Genomic DNA, 20,681 nt, shown 5'->3' with positions numbered 1-20,681 from the left:
TTTCAGCTCAGGTCATGATTTCACAGTTTGTGAGATCAAGCCCTGTGTTGGGTTCTGTGCTGTCAGCGCAGAGCCTGCTTGCAATTCTGTTTTTTTCTCTCTCTACCCCTTCCCCACATGCGTTCTCTCTCTCAAAATAAATAAATATTTTTTAAAAATATTTCTTAAATTCTAGTAATAATGAGAATTTTCTAAGTATCCATATTTTGTAATTGGTTTCTGGCTTTATCACATTTTCCTTAGATAACTTCTTTTTTTTTTTTTTTTTTTAACGTTTATTTATTTTTGAGACAGAGAGAGACAGAGCATGAACGTGGGAGGGTCAGAGAGAGGGAGACACAGAATCAGAAACAGGCTCCATGCTCCGAGCTGTCAGCACAGAGCCCGACGCGGGGCTCGAACTCACGGACCGGGAGATCATGACCCGAGCCGAAGTCGGCCGCCTAACCGACTGAGCCACCCAGGCGCCCCTAGATAACTTCTGTTGAATGATTTTAGTCTGAGTTTTCTAAAGCTTTTATGGTCATCGTGGTCATTTTCTGTAAATATGTAAGTGCTTGACAAGCATACATTCTGCAGCTCTTAGATTATGTGCACCTTGGTGAAGTTTGCTAGTTGTGTTGATCTGTATCAGTACAGATTTTTTGTCCTTATTCTTTTAACTACTGAGAGATCTTTAAATCTCCCACTATGATAGTGACCTATGTCTATTTCTCCTAGTAATTCTATTTTACCTGTATATATAATTTGAGACCATGTTATCAATTGCATACAAATTTAGTTTGTACTTTTGCTCTGGTGAATTAAACATTTTATCATTTAAAAAAAATTTTTTTTTAACATTTATTTATTTTTGAGACACAGAGAGACACAGCATGAGCAGGGAAGGGGCAGAGAGAGAGGGAGACACAGAAGCGGAAGCAGGCTCCAGGCTCCGAGCTGTCAGCACAGAGCCCGACGCGGGGCTCGAACTCACGAACTGTGAGATCGTGACCTGAGCTGAAGTTGGACGCTTAACCGACTGAGCCACCCAGGCGCCCCAACACTTTATCATTTTTGAAGTGACTCTTTTAACTATAGGGATGCTTTTTCTTTGATGTCTGTTTGGTGTCTGAAACTAATTTAGCTGTTCCATCTTTATTGTGGCTCATGTTTGCATGATGTATTTTTCTTTCCTTTTCCTTTTAATCTTTTTGTGTTATATTTTAGATGACTCTTGAAAACAACCTCTATTTGTAGGGATTTTTTTAAATCCAGTCTGATAATCTTTATTTCTTTTCTTTTTTTTTTTTGAACATTTAATTGATTCACATTTAATATGATTACTGTTATTTTGAGATTACTTCTAGCATTTCTGAACATTCCAGTTTACCTGTTCTGTATTTCTTTTCTCTTCTGTTATTTTTGTATCAGTTTTTCCATTATTGGTTCAAATACCACATATTTATTTTAATTCTTTTTGTGATTACCCCAGCATGTACAGCATGTGTATTTGATTTATCAAAGTCTAGTGTTAAGTGATACTTTCACTTTCCTCTTGGTTGAAGCAAGAACATTAAAACTCCTTAGTTCCATTTAACCACCTCCTGACATACATGCTTTGTCCTGTAATTTCATTTTCTGTAAATTTTTTTTTTACAAAAGGCATACATATTTAATATACATAATGAGTTTGGAGTTAAGTTTCTATGTGCATTTTAAACTCCACAAGACAGTATTTTATACAGTGTTCCATTAGATTTTAAACCCATTTCCTTAACAGTTCCATGGTTCTTCATTCTTTTCTGCATCTCTGAGCTTCCAATTTGGATCAGTTTTCTTTTGCTTTGTGATTTCTGAGTGGGGTTTGCTGGAAGTGAACTTTGTTTTTATTTGAGAATATACTTCGTTTCCATTTCTTTAATGTTTATTTGTTTTGATGGGGGGCGGGGTGGTGCAGAGAGAGAAAGAGCAAGAATCCCCACGAGGCTCTGCACAGTCAGCACAGGGCCTGATGCAGGGCTGGAACCCACACACTGTGAGATCATGACTGGAGCCGAAATCAAGAGTTGAACACAACGGACTGAGCCACCTAGGAGCCCCTTCATTTCCATTTTTGGTGGATATTTTCTCTGCCCTGGAATACTAGGTTGGCAGTTTTTCTTTCTGCTCCTTACAGATTGTTTTATTAGCTTTGATTTATATTGTTGCAAACTAAGCTATCTTGGGGTGCCTGGGTGGCTCAGTTGGTTAAGCTCAGGTCATGATCTCATGGCTTATGAGTTTGAGCCCCGCGTTGGGCTATGTACTGACAGCTCAGAGCCTGGAGCCTGCTTCGGATTCTGTGTCCCTCTCTTGTTCTGCCCCTCCGCTGCTCACATGCGCACATGCTCTCTCTCTCTCTCTGAAAAATAAACATTAAAAAAAAAAAAAAGGAAAGAAAGTAATTCCCCCCACCCCACCCCACACGACAGTTTTAAGTGTTTCTTTGTTGATTGTCTGCTAGGAATTCATCGAGAATCTTAAATTTGTGGTTTGACATTATTCATCATTATTCGAAAATTTTAGCTATATATTGCTTGCGCCCCATACTACCTCTTCTGGATTCCAGTTAACTGTGTTGTGTGGTGGACCTTCTACGGTATCTTCATGTTACCCTCTCTTCATTCTGAGCTTTTTTCCCAGCAGTCTATCCTTTGAGGTACTGTCTCCACTGTCTGATTTACTCTCTCACTGACTGTTAAACCTCTTTCTTGAATTCTTAATTTTAGTTTTTGTATTTTTCAGTAACTTTTTGCTTCTTTTAAAAATCGATTATGTCACTTACTATGGTTTTTTAGTTGCTTACTGAGATTAAATTGTAATTTAAAATTTTGTTTGAAAAAAAATTTTTTCTGTTTGGTAATTCCAGTATCTGGAGTTCCTGTGAATCTCTTTTTGTTGTTTGCTCTTTCTATGGCTTTTGATCCTGTTTTCTTGTCTCCTCAAGTGCTCTGTTGTCTTTAATTGTATGCTGGGCATTGGATTTGAAGAGCTATTTGACAAATTATTTGTGACCAGGGATGATATCTTCCAGAAAGGATTTATTTTTGTGGCATCTGCTTGAGGGAATCCAGGATTACTTAGCCTAATCTCTGTCAAGATTTTTCTGGGCCAACCAGATGACTCAAAGCCAGAGTGCATTCAGTGTATGGACTGATTCATTTCTGGTTCATCCTTACTTCTAAGGTGCTGATCTTCAGGTTCCTAACCTGAAGCTGGGGGGAGGATTTTCCTTTTGTCCCTTAAAGCCTGTCAGGCTGTCCGATGCAGTTTAGCTTCTGGTTTCTTTCGAATTGTTGGGGTCACCTCAGAATTTTCTGGTCCTCTAATCCATCTGAAAGCACTATCCTGTTGGCTCTTCAGTCCTTTAAGATAGTCGTTTCTTACATTTTGTGCAGCTCTGTTTATAGGTCTTCAGCAGGCAGGTTGGTTCAAATCCCCTAATGTGCTGTAACTGAGAGAGGAAGTCCTGTTGGCTCTTCATGGCAGAGTACGCTTTGGACGTGTTTCTCTAAGACTTCAGACTCAGCCGCTAGTTCTCTTTAAGTTTTGTTTTACGGAATTGTACTCACTTGGCTAGTTTTGTAGATTTGTGTTAAAAGTTTATATTCTGTGTCTATGCGTGTGTATAAATCTAAATAAAATTATAACAATACTCAGCAGCATTTTAAGTCTCTTCAACCTTAGGCAGTTTCTAGATCCTGACAATGGACAGATTTGTTGTATTTTAAGTTTCAGCTAAAAATAGTGTCTGGAGGGGGGCACCTGGGTGACTCGGTAGGTAGGTTGAGTGTCCGACTTCGGCTCAGGTCACGGTCTCACGGTCTGTGGGTTCGAGCCCCGTGTCGGGCTCTGTGCTGACAGCTCAGAGCCTGGAGCCTACTTCCGAGGTTGTGTCTCCCTCTCTCTCTGCCCCTCCCCTGCTCGCGCTCTGTCTTTCCTCTTTCTCTCTCTGAACAATAAATAAACATTAAAAAATATATATTTACTTTGAGAGAGAGACAGAGCGTGAGCAGAGGAGGGGCAGAGAGAGGGGAGACACAGAATCGGAAGCAGGCTCCGGGCCCCGAGCTGTCAGCACGGAACCTGACATGGGGCTCAAACTCAGGGGCCTTCGAGGTGTGAGATTGTGACCTGAGCCGAAGTCGGCTGCTTAACCGACTGAGCCACCCAGGTGCCCCTCAAAATAAATATTAAAAAAAAAAAATAGTGTCTGGAGTTACTCTTGGAACATGAAATCCCTCTTAATGGCTATTGGGTGGCACAGTATCAGCTAATTTTTTCTGTCACGTAAAAGAAAGCTTTCCCAGCCGTGCTTGTACCATCATTACATCTGTCATAGTTGCCCTGTTTGTAGGTATAATACATATCTGTCCTTTTGAAATAGGAAACACGGATATATTTCTGCTGAGATTCCTCTTTGCTGTCCTGTGAGAGCTCTCAGACAGCCTTGGGAACGAATGTGGTTCTTTACAGGTGAGAACCATTTTCCTTCTTCGTGTAATTTCCACAGGAGCCTTGTGAGGTGCGATGGTTAGGCAGTTTTAAGCAAAAAAATAGGAAACAAAGCCTAAGGGAAGTTAAGTGACTTGTTGTGGCCCCACACCTGGCTAATGGCATGTGTTCTTTGTCTGGGACCACTTGGGCATTTTTTTACCTCTTGTGACCAGTTAACTAACACTTGCCTATGCATACTCACTGATGTCCCAGTTTTGTCATGTTCTGCTTTCTTCTTCCTGTAAACTAAATGATACAGTGACTTCGTGACTCATGTCCTAAAGATTGGGACAATGGGGAGATTACTCCTTCATATCCCCTCCTCAGTAGCCCCCCCCCCCCCCCCCCCATTTCTAGTTCATGATTCCACTGGCTCTGGAATTGGCCAACTCCTCTGTCCTTTTGGAAAGCTTGCTTTGTCACTAGTCCTTTTTCATCCCCACGTGTACCATCAGTCTCTTTCCCCTGTCTTTAGACGTGCCTCCGTTTTTCCAGTTCCAAAAAAGATACCTCTTTTCTTTCCAACACATTTGCCATCCTTGTCATTCATATGGCTAAACTGAAACCCTCTAACTCCCTTACTGGGTATCTTCTGTAAGGCTTCTTTTCCTTCTGAAATCACCCTTGATGAAGATCCTAGCCAAAATCTTGTTTGCTCTGATCATCTGAATCTTTGGGAGAACAAAAAGCTTTTCTGCCTTGGACCCGTTTTGCAGTCAGTGCGTCACCAGAAATATGGTGGTGCTTCTGCTTCTACATGGTGCCTACATTCCACATGCCGTGTCCTTGTTACGGTAACTTTGAACAGTTATGTAGGTCTATGAAGGTCAAATGCCCTTGTTTACTGGGAGTAGTCAGTCAGTATGGTGTTCAGTTACTACGGATTTCAGCGTATGAGGATGTGGCCTCCTCACATTCAGTATTACTCCATTTTCTTTCAAGAACTAGTTACTTTTAATCCCTGAGGATTCTTTTCTCGGAAGTTCATTCATTAGTGCCCCCTCTTGTCCCACTGACAAACCTGTCGTGCTTTAAACTATTGATAGAACTGCTACTGCTACCGGTGCTGTTATCTCTTGAATATCCTCATCAGAGTATTGGCATTCTTTCCTTTTCTTTTTTAAATCCTGTATCTTTTCTCTTGTCTGCTTTGGTTATTTTTCTTCAGTAAACTTGCTTTACCTCAACCGGGATATGGAGTATGTTGTTTTTTTACTAGCGCAAGTGAAAGCTTTAAAACAGGGTATGGGTGCCATAGTCTTGCTTCATTGCTTATTGCAGAGCCTTGCATATAATAATTCAGTAAGTGCTTAAATTAACATGTTTAATATTAGAATCAATTATAAGTGTTAATATTGATAATTATAATTACTAACAGGATTATTAAGTTGATACTTAAATATAATGGTGTTGGCTTTTTAAGGGTTTTATCTCAGGACTGCCTTAAGAACCCTTGCATTAGTTTTATATCTCTAGCTTCTTATTCTACAGTCTCTTTACTAAATAATGAAAATGATCTTTTAAATATTAATTTGAGTTCATTGATGTTTTCTCCTTAAAGGATTCTGTAGTGACTATTAAGTGCTTTTATTTTTACTTTTTTATTTGTGAACATTTCCAAATGTCTCTTTCGCTGAGAATTTATACCATGTCCGAGACATTGTTTTATTCCTAAATATGTCTATAAAACGACACGTTGTTCTGTATGACCGCAATGCAGTAGCATACACAACACACCTGATAAGGATGTCTTTTTTGTTTTTAACTACTTATTTTGAAAGGGAGAGCTTGCACCTGCATGCACTCCTGAGTGGGAGAGGGACAGAGAGAGAGAAAGAGAGAGAATCCCAAGCTGGCTCGCCTGTTAGTGCATAGCCTGACTCGGGGCTCTATCCCAGGATCCGTGAGAACAGGACCCGAGCTGACACCAAGTCAGATAGATGCTCAGCCGACTGAGCCAGCCAGGTGCCCCAATAATGATTTCTTAATAGCTCATACCATACTTAGTCCATGTTCAAGTTTCCCCAGTTCCCTAACAAGTGTTTTTGTATAGTTTGATTTGTCAGAGGGCTCCGGTGATAACCTCCTGATCCCTTCATGAAGCCCCACTTTTTACCTAATTCTTTTACCATCTACCGATTACCACTGCAAGGATTATTTAATTAAAATTTTCAAAAGTGAGGGGTGCCTGGCTGGTTGAGCGTGAGACTTTTGATCGTGGGGTCGTGAATTCGAGTTCCACATTGGGGCTAGAGTTTACTTAAAAATAAAAAAAGTTACAAAATTGTGATTGTGCTAATTTGCTCGCTTCTGCCATTATTAGCTGAAATCTTTCTCTGTGGGAGAATTTTTCCCTCATTCACTAGGGCTCCTTGGTTAACCTGCAATATCTAGTCAGTTCTTGAGTTGTTAATATTGCCTGTTGGGGAACTGAAGACTGTTTTCTTCTCCTTTTTTAAAATGAAGTTTAATTAGTGTATAACATTATGTTAGTTTCAGGTGTATAACATTGATTCAGCAATTCTGTACGTTACTCTGTGCTCACCGCAAGTATAGTCACCATCTGTCACCAAAGAACATTATCACAATAGTACTGGTTCTATTGCCTGCATTACTTTTTATTTCAGTGATTTATTTGTTTTACAATTAGAAGATTGCACATCTTAATCCCCTTTGTTTCACCCATTTCCCCACCCACCTCCCTTGTGGCAACCAGCAGTTTGTTCTCTTTATTTAAGAGTGCTTTATTGTTTGTTTTGCTTTTTAGATTCCATATGTAAGTGAAATCCTATGGTATTTGTCTTTCTTGGACTTATTTCACTTAGTAAAATACCTTCTAGGTCCCCATCCATGTTGTTTCAAATGGTAGGATACCTTTTTTTTTTTTTTTTTTATGTTTGAGTAGTATTCCACACACACACACACACACACACACACACACACACACACACACACACACACCATATCTTCTCCATTCATTCATCTCTGGATGGACACTTGGGTTGCTTCCATATCTTGGCTATTATAAATCATGCTGCAGTAAACATAAGGGTGCATATCTTTTTGGATTAGTGTTTTCAATTTTCTTTGGGTAAGTACCTGGTAGTGGAATTACTGTATTGTATACTATTTTTAGTTTTAATTTTTGGGGGGAGACTCCATACCGCTTTCCACAGTGGCTATGCCTGTTTACATTTCCACCAACAGTTCATGAAGTTTCCTTTTTCTCCACATCCTTGCCAGCTTTTGTTATTTCTTGTCTGTCTGTCTGTCTGTCTCTCTCTCTTTTTTGAGAGCACCTGCGCTCTTTAGCAAGGGAGGGGCAGAGGGAGAGGGAGACAGAGAATCTTAACCAGGCTCCACATCAGCCCGGATCCTGATGTGAAGCTTGATCTCACCACCATGAGGTCATGACCTGACTGACCTGAAATCCAGAGTCAGATGCTTAACTGACGAATCCACCCAGGCACCCCTTGTCTTTTTGATAATAGCCTTTCTGGTAGGTGTGAAATGGTATCTCATTGTTATTTTGCTTTGCATTTCCCTGATAATTGAGCATCTTTTCATGTGTCTGTTGGCCATTTGTATGTCATCTTTGGAAAAATGTCCATTTAGGTCTTCTGCCCATTTTTTAATTGGATTATTACTTTTTTTTATGTTTGTTTGTTTGTTTTTTGAGAGACAGAGCATGAGCGGGGGAGGGGCAGAGGGAGAGGGAGTTACAGATTCCGAAATAGGCTCCAGGCTCTGAGCTGTGAGCACAGAGCCCAATGTGGGGCTCGAACTCACGAACCGCGAGATCATGACCTGAGCTGAAGTCGGATGTTTGAGCCATCCAGGTGCCCCTCAGATGGTTTTTTTGGTGTTCAGTTTTAGTTCTTTATGTATTTTGGATATTAGCCCCTTATCAGTTAATATCATTTGCGGATAACTTTTTCCATTCAGTAGGTTGCCTTTTCATTTTGTTGATGCTTTTCTTTTTTGGCAAAAGCTTTTCATTTTGGTGTAGTCCCGGTAGTTTAGTTTTGCTTTTGTTTCCCTTGTCTGAGAGACATATCTAGAAACATGTTGCTAAGGCTGATGCCAAAGAAATTACTGCCTATGTTTTCTTCTAGGAGTTTTATATTTTCAGGTCTCACACTTTGGTCTTTAATCCCTTTTGAATTTATTTTGGTGTATGGTGTAAGAAAGAGGTCCAGTGTCACTGTTTTACATGTAGCTGTCCAGTTTTCCCAGTACTGTTTAATTGAAGAGACTGTCCTTTCCCCATCGTATAGCCTCCCTTGTCTCCTTTCTCATACATTAATTGGCTTTTTAAGTGTGGATTTATTTCTGTGCTCTCTGTTTCTTTGATCTATGTGTCTCTTTTTGTACCAGTACTATACTGTTTTGATTACTACATCTTTATAATATATCTTGAAATCTGGGATTGTAATACCTCCAGCTTTGTTCTTTCTCAAGATTGTTTTGGCTATTCAAGGTCTTTTGTGGTTCCATATAGATTTTAGTAGTATTCTAGTTTTGTGAAAAATGCTCTTGGTATTTTCATAGGGATTGCATTGAATGTGGAGAACCCTTTGGGTAGTATGGATATTTTAGCAATGCTAATTATTATAATCCATGAGCATGAAGTATCCTTCCATTTGTGTCATCTTGAGTTTCTTTCATCGGTGTTTTGAAATTTTTTAAAAAAAAAAATTTTTTTTTTTCAACGTTTATTTATTTTTGGGACAGAGAGAGACAGAGCATGAACGGGGGAGGGGCAGAGAGAGAGGGAGACACAGAATCAGAAACAGGCTCCAGGCTCCAAGCCATCAGCCCAGAGCCTGATGCGGGGCTCGAACTCACGGACCGCGAGATCGTGACCTGGCTGAAGTCAGACGCTTAACCGACTGCGCCACCCAGGCGCCCCTTTCATCGGTGTTTTAGAGTGTTCAGAGTACAGATATTTCACCTTCTTGGTTAGGTTTGTTCCTAGGTTTTTTTTTCTCTCTGATGCAATTGTTAATGGAATTGTTTTCTTAATTTCTCTTTCTGCTACTTCATTATTAGTGTAGAGAAATGCAACAGATTTCTGTGTACTTTATAGACTGCAATTTATTAAGTTCGTTTATCAATTCTGTTGTTTTTTTTTGGTGGAGTCTTTAGGGTTTTCTCTATATAGCCCTCTGTCATCTGCAAATCGTGAGTTTTACTTCTTCCCTACCAATTCGTTGCCTTTTTTTTTTTTTTTTTTTCTTGTCTGGTTGCTCTGACTAGGGCTTCCAGTTCTATGTTGAGCAAAAGTGTTCAGTATGGACATCCTTGTCTTATTTCTGATCTTGGAGGAAAAGCTCTCACTTTTTTTACCACTCACTATGCTGTTGTGGGCTTTTCTTATACGGTCTTTATTATGTTGAGGTATGTTCTCTTTAAACCTACTTTGTTGGGAGTTTTTTTGTGAATGGATGTTGTACTCTGTCACATGCTTTTTTTTTTTTTTATATCTCTTGACATGATCATAAAGATTTTTATTCTTTCTCTTGATACTGTGATGTATCACATTAAATTGTAAATATTGTACCATCCTTGCATCCCTGGAATATGATTTTTTTTTTTTTTTTAGTGTAATGTTGACCTTGGTTTGCTCATACTTTGTTAAGGATTTTTACATCTTTTTGCTCTTGAGAGAGGGTGCAACTGAGTGAGGGGCAGAGATGTACTGGTGTTTTGTTCCAGATTTTTTCTTGTAATTGATTTCTGGTTTCATATTATTTTGGTCAGAAGAGATAGTTGATGTGTTTTCACTTTTCTTGAATTTACTAAGACTTGTTTTATGGCCTAACGTGATTTATTCTGGAAAACGTTCCGTGTGCACTTGAAAAGACTGTGTATTTCATTGTTTTTGGATAGAATGTTCTGTATATCTGTTAGGTCCATCTGGTTTAGCGTGTCATTTAAAGCCACTCTCCTTTTAATTTTCTGTCTGAATGATCTGTCCATTGATGTATGTGGGTATTAAACTCCCCTACTGTTATTGTATTACTGTTAGTTTCTACTTTTGTGTCTGTTAATAATTGGTTTACATATTTTGGTGTTTCTGTGTTGGGTGCATAGATATGTACAATTGTTATATCATCTTGTATTGTTCCCTTTATCTTTATGTAGTGTCTTTTTTTGTCTTTTGCTACAGTCTTTGTTTTAAAATCTGTTTTGTCTGGTATAAGTATTGCTACCCTGGCTCTTCTTTTCACTTCTATTTGTATGATAGATGCTTTTCCATTCTTTCACTTTTATTCTGCATGTGCCTTTAGTTCTGAAGTTAGTCTCTTGTAAGACCATATGTGGATGGTCTTGTTCTTTGCTTTATTTTTTAAACACGTTTTATTTATTTTTGAGAGAGAGAGAGAGAGAGAGAGAGAGAGAGAGAGAGAGACAATGAGTGGGGGGAGGGGCAGAGAGACCCGGGGACAGAGGGTCCAAAGGGAGCTCTGCACTGACAGCAGAGAGCCTGATGTGGAGCTTAAACTCATGAAATGTGAGATCATGGCCTGAGCTGAAGTCGGAGGTGCAGCTGACTAAGCCGCTCAGGTGCTTCTGGTCTTGTTTTTTTTTTTTTTTTTATTCAAGTTACCCTATATCTTTTTTTTTTCTTTTGCCAGAATGCAGAACTTGATCATTCACTGTTTTCAACAACAAAAAAACCACAAGTGGATACACTTAGAAACATGGGTAGCATCTCCCTCACTGGCAGGCAGGTTGGGGAAGGTAGGCAAGAACGGTAGGTCTAGGGTATTCTTTGCCCGGCTGAAGTGGAACCCCAGGGAAAGGGTCAGGTTTCCTCCCTGCAGGTGTGGACCCTGAGACTTTCTCATTCAGGGAAACCCAGGACAGCAGGTGACATAGCAAGCTGAGCAGCCAGGGGGCCGGGCCTGGGGGAAGGTGGCTAGAGTAGTCCTTTGCTGACATCACCGGGGGAGCGTCATGGGCTGAGAGTTCTGCAGATAGGACATCACCGTGGCAGAGATGGGACAGCATGGCTGCTCATCATCCGTGCACTGTCCTCAGAGCTCTAGGCGTTGGCCACGCCGATGAACGGGCAGAAGATGGTGACCCAGGCGTACCACTGCATCTTGGGCACGAGGCTGCACGTGCTGAAGATAATGCCGAACAGGTTCATGTAGGCCGGCGTCAGGTCCTCCAAGGCCGGGTTACACTGGTTCTGTGGGGGATTGTACCCCGGCACTTTGTTCAGCCCCTGTGGGTCCAGCATACTGTTAGTAGATACCCACCCTGTATCTTTTTATTGGAGCTTTAGTCCATTTACATTTAAAGTAATTATTGATCGGTATGTATTGTTTCCTCTGTATCTAAGACTATTATTTCACTGAGGCTTATGATCAAATACTTTTTTTTCTGTATTTTTGAATGACGTGTGATTTTGTGAGTTGGGTTATGGGAAGGGCCTCCCAGTCTTCAGTGAGCATTTTGAATTCTATTGAGAAGATAGAGCAGGTGACAAAAAGCCATATACCCCCTTTGCTGTTGGGCTTTGCAGTGTGGGTGTGGTACTCCTTTGGGGGTTTGGAAATTTAAAAAATGCCTTTACTTTACCAGAGAGTAAATTAGATTCGGTATGGAGTCATTTAAATTTTAAGACCTCTGGCTCTTAAAGAGCCTGAAACTCATTACATTTTAATGACTAGTATGAATGGGGAGCTGCAGGGACCCCCGATAGTTTGCCGGGGATGCAAGTAAAGTTCCTCTTGCTTGCTTTTTAAAAAAATTTTAGGGGCGCCTGGGTGGCTCAGTCGGTTGAGCATCCGACTTCAGCTCAGGTCACGATCTCACGGTCAGTGAGTTTGAGCCCCGCGTCGGGCTCTGGGCTGATAGCTCGGAGCCTGGAGCCTGCTTCCGATTCTGTGTCTCCCTCTCTCTCTGCCCCTCCCCCGTTCATGCTCTGTCTCTCTCTGTCCCAAAAATAAATAAACGTTAAAAAAAAAAAACAACAACAACTTAAAAAAATTTTTTTTAATTTTTTAAATTTATGGTTATTTGTTTTGAGTGAGTGAGTGAGAGAGAGAGGAGAGAGAGAGAGAGAGAGAGAGAGAGAGAGAGAGAGAGAGAGAGAGAGAGAATCCCAAGCAGACTCCTCACTGTCAGCACAGGGCCTGATGCAGGGCTCGAAATCATGAACTGTGAGATCATGACCTGAGTTGTAACCAAGAGCCAGCCGCTTAAGTGCCTGAGCTCCCCAGGCGTCCCCCAGCCTCACTAGCTTTCTGTGAAGACGGAAACCTCAGAGGAGCTGTGGCTGTCCTCCCTGCTGTTGCTGGCTCTCCCTTAGGCACTAGACGTGACTTAGTGGGAAGAGGGGCAGGGTGGCTGATGCAGTCAGGTGAACTTTCTGTTGGTATTGATTGAATGTAAACGTATTCCCTGAAATTTCAGGCAGTAAAGGAGTACAAACACTGCTTTCTGTTTCGTGACCTTTGATTTATCTACTATCATTTGCTCAGGCTGTCTTTAAACCTTTTATAATTGAAACCTCTTTGGTCTTCAGTTTTTTCAGGGTAGTGTCTGCAGCCTTTTCTCAAGCGTTTCACCGTGAATTGTTGTGTGTCAAACTGGACAAGGCATCTTAGTTGAAGTTTCAGCAATCGAAAACTGAGAGGTAAGGAGTGTATATCTATCTTCATTTTCGGTAGTTACTAGGGCCAAAAACCGTTCCGAAATCTAATCTGTACTGCTGTTAACACGTATTTACCCCATGCCCTCCCTCTCACCCCTTTGGGCATGGAAGAGCAAGGATGGAAAAATAAAAGATGGCCGGGAAACTTGACGTGTTTGGATTTCGGCCCTAAATCAGGCCCCTGAGAAGGTCTTTGTACATGCAATTTGTTACTAGAAAGCTCATCAGCAAAGGGAAGGGTAACTTAGCATATGGTTTTGAACTAAAGGGGCAAATCCTACCCGGGTCGCAGACTCTCGGTGACTGTGGCTGGAGCTCGTGGAGTTTCAAAGACCTGCCCTGCAGAGTAATTGAGTGTGCTGTGTGCACATGCCCATCTTTCACCTGCCTAGCTTTTGTGGTAATTGTTCTTTTCCGTCCATGCTCAATAACGGAGTTGTGGAGGTGATAAATCTCGTATAATGAACATGCACGGGTATAATTTTTTTATATGGTTTTGTAGTTCTTTGAGCCACTGGTAGATCCGTTTCAAGAAAGACTGAATAATAATATCAGCTTTGATTTCTACCTAGTTTTTCCACATGACAGAAACTTTGCCACTCTTACAAAACATCTCTTTCCTAGTATAATAACGTGTGTGGCTGTGTGTGTGAATTAAGCGCCGGCCAAGATGTTGTGAGGCCGGTTGTGTGATTTTAGCTTTTTAGCAAGTTTTTAAAATCCCTGCAGCTTTCAGTCATCTTCTATAAAACAAGGACATTATACTGAGGCTGGATTCAGGGTTTCTCACCTTTGGCACTATTGACGTTTGAGGCCAGGTAATTTGTTGTCGGGAGCTGTCTGTGGCCTGTAGGATGGTGAGCAGTATCCTTGGCTTCTGCCTACAAAATGCCAGAAGCGTCCCTCCCCAGTATGACAACTTAAATTGTCTCCGCACATTTCCAAATGTGCCTTTTGGGGCAAAAGCATCCCCACTTGGGAACCACTGGGTTACGCGACATCTAGAGTTCCTTCCAAGTTTGTATTTCTATTGTTTTTATTTCAAAAAATTCCTATTCTTTGCAGCCTAGTTTAAATGTCATCTCTTCCATGAAGCTTTTTCCTTGTCTTACCTTGTTTCTTTATATGACTTAACCCCTCTCCTATAACTGTCACTGTGTTTCTTTGAGGGCATCGGTCTTTTGTACCTCTAACCTGACTGCTCAGATCTTATTAAATGAATGAACAATGGATTCGGGAGGATCATCAGGTTTGACATTGTTAAAGAAATGATTATAAATGATATTTTTGTTCATCTTTCATACCCTTCCAGTATGAAGTTCCCACGATTTGTGATCTTGAATTTCTGGGTTTAGGGAACGGGTTACTTTTTTTTTTTTTTTAAATGTTTGTTTATTTTTGAGAGAGAGAGAGATAGCACGAGTGGGGGAGGGGCAGAAAGTGCAAAGGAATCACAGAATCTGAAACAGGTTCCAGGCTTCGAGCTGTCAGCACAGAGCCTGACTCAGGGCTCACACTCGGGAAGGGCTAGATCATGACCTGAGCCGAATTCGGACACTCAACCGACTTCCCACCCAGGCGCCCCAGGAAACTGATTACTTTTTTTAATCTTTTTTTTTTAATGTTTATTTATTGATTTTGAGAGTGTGTGCGTGCTCTTGCAGGGAAGGGGCTGGGGGTGGGAGGGGGAGAGAGAAAGAGAAAGAGAATGCATCCTGAGCAGGCTCGCCTCTGTCAACACATGGCCAAGAAGGGGCTCAATCCCATGAACCCGAGCTGAGATCAAGAGTCGGATGCGTAACCGACTGAGCCGCCCGGGCTCACCTTTTTTTTTTATTTTTATTTTTTTAATATTTTTTTTTAACATTTATTTATTTTTGAGACAGAGAGAGACAGAGCATGAATGGGGGAGGGGCAGAGAGAGAAGGAGACACAGAATCGGAAGCAGGCTCCAGGCTCTGAGCCATCAGCCCAGAGCCTGACGCGGGGCTCGAACTCACGGACCGCAAGATCGTGACCTGGCTGAAGTCGGACGCTTAACCGACTGCGCCACCCAGGCGCCCCCCGGGCTCACCTTTGAAAAATCTTTTTAGGAGGCAGGAACCCTCCAGTAGTACGTGAGGGAGCCACACAGAACCCATTGAGGCTGCATTTGAGAAAGACAAAGTCACACAGAAATTCGTAACATCAAGAGTTGTTTCAGCTTTCATATGCACACGTGTCTCAACTCCACGCCGAGTTGCTGCCATCTCTTCTCTCTCTCCCTCTCTGCTCTACCCCGCTGGTGTGTGCATGTGCTCTCAAAATAAACCTTTAAAACATTAAGAAAATCGTCATCTGTTGAGATAAAAGTAAAATAGAAAGGTAGTAAATGTTTGTTGTTTTTTTACGTAGCCTAGAATACCTCACCATGTTCTAAGTATTTCTCATAACGACCCCCAGTGGGGGTGGGGGGGAGGAAAACAACACAACACATTTTAATCATGATCTAATAATACATACCTACACCTCATACAAGACTTTTGAATCCAGATTTACCATTACTGTGTATCAAGCACTCTGCTATTTTCTGTGACTTTTTTTTTCTTTCATACTTACCATCACCCAATAAATGTATTATACGTTTCACTGATAGGCTACAACCTACCTTTTGAAAAAGTGTGCTAAGTAATCTGTTTAAGTTACAAAATGTGGAGATGATCTGCCTCTGGCATGTGTTACTAGTCACTTGTCCTGTCTCTCTTTTTAAATAATGTTATTTGAGACTTTGAGACTAGAGACCTTGGAGGGAGGGCCGGCAGGCCGAGAGAGCGGCACCTGGCTCTGGCCCTGAGCCCAAGCCCGTGGGACGGGAGGCGGCCCAGCTGCGGCCTCGGTCTCTGCTCCAAGCCCCACCAGCATGGCTGGTGGGACCCTGCGGGCTAAGACCTGGAGCTGGGCCAAGGATGACCTCACGAAGGTGATGGTGACCGTGGAGAAAGTCTGGAGATGGGAGGAGTGCTGGGTCAACTGTAGGCCACACTTCCCTTTGTATCTTCAAGTTGGGTGCCAGTGGTGGATCTCCAGGAGGGGGAGCGACAGAGGGCAGGTGGTGGGGACAGAGAGATTCCGAGCCCTGGAGTGGTGGGGTAGGGGCGCCAGTCCCTTAGGGTGGCCCCCTCATCCTGCTGTGTCTCAGTGATGAAAACAGTAACCACAGTTTCCATTCGGAGACCTCCCTGCAAAAGGGCACTGAGTCCGGCCCATGGGACACCCCCCAGCCCAGCCTCCCCGTGGCTCCTGCCCCCACCACTTGAAGTGGCCCCAGAGCATGCTCAGCCCCCATGGCTGTGCCAAGAGACAGATCCTGGGGGCCTAACTGCAGGCGACACCCATGCACTCCCATTGCTGACCAAGGAGGATCCTGTTGGAGAATTGCTAGAGGCTGAGCACTGCCCCCCCCCAGCTTACCCTGTTCCAGAATTGCTAGAGTCTGAACAACCCCCCCCCCCCCCCCCCCCCGGCCAGCTTACCCTGTCTTTGAGTCAGTGCCACCTGTCCCCAGGGCAGCCCTGGGTGACACAGACACTCATAGGGCATCCCCTACCCCAAGCACATCTGCCCAAATGCCCCCAAGCCCTGAGAAGCTGGCCTGTCCTATTGACCAGGAGCCCTTTGGCTTTTTACAAATAAAGACCTCTTTGTTTAAAAAACCAAAAACAAAAAATTTAAAACACCTCAACCAGAGCAAATTAGATTTCCAATTAATTTAAAATCCTGTATTTAATCATTTACACTATTTAGTGTGCATAAGGCACTGTAACTAAAAGAGCATGTTTGATTTTTCTTCTCAAGATTTACAGTGCTGAACCCTAGAGGGCGATGAAAAGTTAACACACATTATTTCAGGTGCAGATAGGGGTGATGCACACTGAACTTGTTGGGCAGTTAGGAAGGGGAGAGAGCTATGGTGATTAAGGTTGAGAAAGTTCACGTGAATGTGGGGTGGATTTTGTGTTCTATCAGGTTTGAAAAAGCCATTACATATGGAAGAAGCAGCGTTCATGTAGGTGCCTGGGATTTGTGCTCCTACTTGAAGTTCATTTTTGGGGTAATGTTTAAGATAAAGGAATTGAGAAATTAAAAAACAAGAAAAATGTGGTTACATTAATTTTTTTTTTTTTTGAGAGACAGAGCACGAGTGGGTGAGGGGCAGAGAGAGAGGGAGACACAGAATCCGAGGCAGGCATCAGGCTCTGAGCTGTCAGCACAGAGCCCGACATGGGGCTCGAACCCACGAACCATGAGATCATGACCTGAGCTGAAGTCGGATACTTAACCCACTGAGCCACCCAGGTGCCCCAGAAGAATATGGTTAAGTTCTAAAAATATACAGTATAAACAGGGTGTGGTATTTTAGCTCTCCTGTGGTCATAAAATGAGGTTCAGTCAGGAGATTAAGTAGAGACTTGTATCCATGATACCTCTTATAGAACCCAGTGTTTACCCCCAAATGGTAAAGTTAACATTGGATTATCAGGTTTACTGGGATGAAGATACAGTAGCCCCCCTTTTATCCACAGGGAACATGTTCCAAGTCCCCCAATGGATGCTTGAAACCATGGATAGTACAGAACTCTATGTAAATTATGTTTTTTTCTGTACATATCTATGATAAAGTTTATGAAGTAGACACAGGAAGAGATTAGCTATAATAAATGAGAACATTTATGACAATGTACCATAATAAAAGTTATGTGAATGTGGCATCTTAAAATATTTGATTGTATTCATCCCTATTTTTGTGATGATGTGAGATGATTAAATGCCTACGTGATGAGCTACAGTGAGATGAAAGGCGTAGACGTTGTGACATAGTGTTGGGCTGCTGTTGACCTTCTCATGGTAAGTTGGAAGGTGAATCATCTGCTTCTGGACTGCAGTTGACCATGGGTAACTGAAACCGCAGGAAATGAAACCATGTGTGAGAGGGGACTACTGTAGTTTCTGAATGATGGGGAGAGAGAATGCTCATCTGTCAAAAGAAGCCTGTAAGGTTACTCTTCTTTGTATAAATTGCCCTTTGGGGAACAGAAATAGTTTGTATTATAGTCCACATTAAAAAAAATTGTTTAAAGTTTATTTGTGGTGAGGGAGAGAGAGCAGCGGAAGGTGGGAAGGGAGGGAGAGAGAATTTGAAGCAGGCTCTGCACTGTCAGCTCAGAGCCTGACCCGGGACTCAAACTCACAAACCGTGAGATCGTGACCTGAGCTGAGATCAAGAGTTGGACGCTCAACCGACTGAGCCACTCGGGTGCCCCTGTAGTCCACATATTTTATGAAGGTATTTACTATTTTGACCATACAGTTTAAAGTTTCATACATAGCTTGTGAGGTCTGGGCTTCCTCCTATCTTCTGTGGTGAATGGGGGGTCAGGGTGGTAAGTCACAGCCAGGCGTGCTACAAAAGCCTTAAGAAAACAAGTGGTGGATTATTTTCTTGTTTTCCTGAACTGCTGCTCTCTTGGAATAACGTAGAATTAATGTGGGAGAGATTTGTGACCTGACAAAAAGGACAGTGATTCAGCCTGTGAGGATACTTGGGAAAGAACCACCTGGCTTCAGAGTGTGGTCTGGCATCCCGTCTGCTGTCACCTTAAGGCCCCAGAAGGCTGTGGGGGTCTGTCGTTTTTCCATGCTGAGTTGGGAAGTCGGCACAAGGATAACTGTCTCCTCGTTTCGTCACCTTTACAGACTACTGAAAAGAAGGTGCTTTTCGAGCTGGAGATGTGAATAAGACTGCCGTGCCAGAGCTTATAAATCATCTTCAGGTAAATTTTGTTTAATTAAGTAGAGTTTTGGTTTTGTACGGTTTTAATTTTACAGAAAAACGGAGACGGTGATACACAGAGTTCCTGTCTACTCAGCCCCCGGTTTCTTCTAATTAATGAATAGATTACATTAGCAGCGGTACATCTATTACAGTTAATTAACCAATATTGAAACATTGTTATTAACTCCACAGTTTATTCAGATTTCTCTGGTTTTTATCTAATGTGTTTTTTCTGTTTTAGGGTCCCCCCCCCCCGGGACACCACATCACGTGTGGTCACCATGTCTCCTTAGGCTCCCCTTGCTGTGACAGTTTCTCAGACTTTCACTGTTTTGATGACCTTGTCAGTTTTGAAGAGAACCGATCAGGTATTTTGTAGAATATCTTTTAGTCAGGATTTGTCTCCTGTTCTTCTCATTATTTAGATTGGTGTTGTGGGTTTGGGGGAGGAAGACCACAGAGGTAAAGTGCCATTCTTCTATTCTTAGCACATCAGGAGTGTCTGCTTCAACATGATTTGTCACTGTTCATGTTCACTTTGGTCACCTGGCTAAGGTTTATGTCAGGGTTCTCCACTGTAGTGTTACTTTTCTTTCTTTTTTTTAAATTCTTTCCCGCACTGTGTTGTTTGGAACGAAGTCACCCTGTGTTCCCCGCTTGAGTGGGAAGTTATGGTCCATCTCCTGAGGGTGTTCTACATAAATTATTGGGAAGTCTTCTGCATGGAAGATTGTCCCCTCTCCCCCATTTAGTTGTTCATTTAGTCACTTATTTATATCAGTATGGGTTCATGGATAATTATTTTATACTTTGGATCATAATCCATTTCTACTTTATTTTGTTTTAACTTTTTCTAGCTTTGGCCATTGATGAACTCTTTTGGATGGTCCCTGTGTCACTTTAACATGCCTCCACGGTGATGGTGGGGGAGGGGTTGTGCCTTTTGAGCACTTCATAAGTTTCTACCATTATAACATACTCCGGGCTTATCCTGCGTATCTCCCTTCCACTTCTAGAATCAGCCATTTCTCCACAAAGCCCTGGTTCCTTTTATTAGAGAATGCTATTAGAAATCGAGATCTGATGGGGCGCCTGGGTGGTTCAGTCAGTTGAGTGACTGACTTCAGCTCAGGTCATGATCTCATGGTGTGTGAGTTCGAGCCCCACATCGGGCTCTGTGCTGACAGCTCGGAGGCTGGAGGCTGCTTCGGATTCTGTCTCTCCCTCTCTGCCCCTCCCCCGCTAGTCGCACGTGCTCTCTGTCTCTCTCTCTGAAAGAACAAACAAACATTAAAAAAAAAATAAAGATCTGAGTACTAGATGTGCTCATTGCCTTTTCGGGGTGTTGGTGCTTCTGGACTCTGCTAGCTGAAATCCCACGTATAGACTATATATTTATGTATGTCTATAAACGTTTCTTTATGTCTGTTTTTATATATCTGTGTTAGTATTAAGCTGTTAAGCTAAACATGAGTTGCTACTGATGTCTCCAACCTAATCCATTACTACATGGATCATACTAGTCTTCTCCTGTTGCTTGTCTGTGACCTCCCACTTCTAACAGTAAGACCTGGCTCCCAACGTTCACCATCCATGTACTTAATTGTTCTCTCCTAGTATACGTGTATAGATGTATATCAGTTTTGTTAACCTCTACCCCCGTAAGAAACAACTTTATCA

The 20,681-nt window shown here is 42.1% G+C and overlaps 1 protein-coding gene and 2 pseudogenes across 8 annotated transcripts in view; 2 read left to right on the top strand and 1 right to left on the bottom strand.

Moving 5' to 3' along the window:
- TAB3 (TGF-beta activated kinase 1 (MAP3K7) binding protein 3) overlaps positions 1 to 20,681 on the top strand; it is an 89,560-nt gene that overhangs the window by 17,473 nt on the left and 51,406 nt on the right. For 6 of the 8 annotated variants that reach the window (XM_023249433.2, XM_023249432.2, XM_023249430.2 and 3 more), the window contains exons 2-4: positions 13,061 to 13,171; positions 18,923 to 18,999; positions 19,243 to 19,369. The gene's annotated coding sequence lies outside the window, so the exon portion shown is untranslated. Of the gene's footprint in view, positions 1 to 4,408; positions 4,498 to 13,060; positions 13,172 to 18,922; positions 19,000 to 19,242; positions 19,370 to 20,681 lie in introns of those variants that run through there. The other 2 variants (XM_045051324.1, XM_023249431.2) reach the window with 2 other exon arrangements.
- On the bottom strand, positions 11,466 to 14,190 carry LOC123383272 (annotated as a pseudogene).
- Positions 15,172 to 16,811, top strand: LOC109496469 (annotated as a pseudogene).

This window comes from Felis catus, chromosome X, assembly GCF_018350175.1.
Source record: "Felis catus isolate Fca126 chromosome X, F.catus_Fca126_mat1.0, whole genome shotgun sequence".
In the NCBI taxonomy this organism is placed as follows: domain Eukaryota; kingdom Metazoa; phylum Chordata; class Mammalia; order Carnivora; family Felidae; genus Felis; species Felis catus.
This window is presented reverse-complemented; position numbering and strand designations above follow the sequence as displayed.